Source organism: Vitis riparia, chromosome 2 (assembly GCF_004353265.1).
Source record: "Vitis riparia cultivar Riparia Gloire de Montpellier isolate 1030 chromosome 2, EGFV_Vit.rip_1.0, whole genome shotgun sequence".
NCBI lineage: Eukaryota > Viridiplantae > Streptophyta > Magnoliopsida > Vitales > Vitaceae > Vitis > Vitis riparia.
The window spans coordinates 566,415-567,757 of NC_048432.1; positions in this window are offsets into that span (position 1 = coordinate 566,415).

Sequence of the window (1,343 nt, forward strand, 5' to 3'; positions counted from 1 at the left end):
GCAGTTTCAAAGTCTTTATCAGATGGAAATTGATTCACGAACATCCAAATCGTAGGTTTGAGCGTTGTAGCTCTAGATCTATATTTGTTTTGGTTTTTGAATCCATTTTTTTTCACTGTGATAGATCTAGAGAACCTTAGGAATAGATTACATGCACCCTGTTGATCTAAGACCTGAGAACGAAGTAATCCAGAGTTGCTAACATATCTTTCATTCTAGTTTTGTTTATCCCTCATCAATAAGTCCATAGTAAGTTGGTTGAACAATTGGTTATGGATTTCATCTTTCCTAAAGACGGACTAGGTTAAGCTCACAAATCACTTTTTCATCTCATTTCATCCAAAAGTTTAGCTAAGCTTTTTTTCTCCCTTAAAACAACCTCCAATTTGGATGGCCACTTTGTCATTTATTTTTTCCTTTGCCTCAACTTAAATATGAGTAATCTTTAATTAGGTCTCTATTAAAGAAGCCTTGTCTCCCTCAACTCCTTGGACAAATGCCCAACCTTGGAGAATAGAGAATTAATTTGATCCTTTGTTCCAACTTCATTCACTTGAAGAAGAACAAACCTCATGCTCATTTTCATGCCAAACTAAAGTGCCTAAAAGTTGAGCGTCGCCATCTAATCTATAACAACGATGTAGAAAGACTGAACATTAATTCAAGATTAGCTATAAGAAAAGGGTGAGAATTATTCATTAGGGCCTCTGTATATAAATCATTAAGTCTACCTGAATCTCCAACATCTTTAGGATAACTAGGATCTCTAACATCAACATCTTCCCTTAAGGTCAAGTCAATAGGAGCCTAAGAGAAAGAAAACACATGTTTACCCTTTAAAGTATCAAAAAAAGAACGAGTAACCTTTCCACTAGTACAAACCTTGTTCAACTTACCTACGATCAAGTTAAAAGATCCACCCACACTAGATCCTGTACCTTGAGACTTATTTTCAAAGAAATGAGGAAGCGAGGAATCTGTATCCCAACTCTTCTTAGTACAATCTTCCATTGAAGAAGAAGAAGAGAGAACAAATTTCATCCCAAAGGAACTTTCCATCTTAACTATTGAAACACTTAGGGTTGGGAGATCATCCTAGTAACAAAAAAAAAAAAGTTGCATACAACTAAGAAGGCTTAGTAGAAATCGCTGGTCTCGAACAACCACGTTAGTTTGAAATTAGCTTAGAATCTCATCTTTCTTAACTTGATCAAGGTTGGGAACTTTGATGTCCTTAGAAATTGAAAAAAAAAAAACAATTAAAAAAGAATGAAGAAGGAAGCTTCACACTAACATCAATAACAAAAACAAAGTCAGTTATAAAAATTCACTTAGGAAACTAT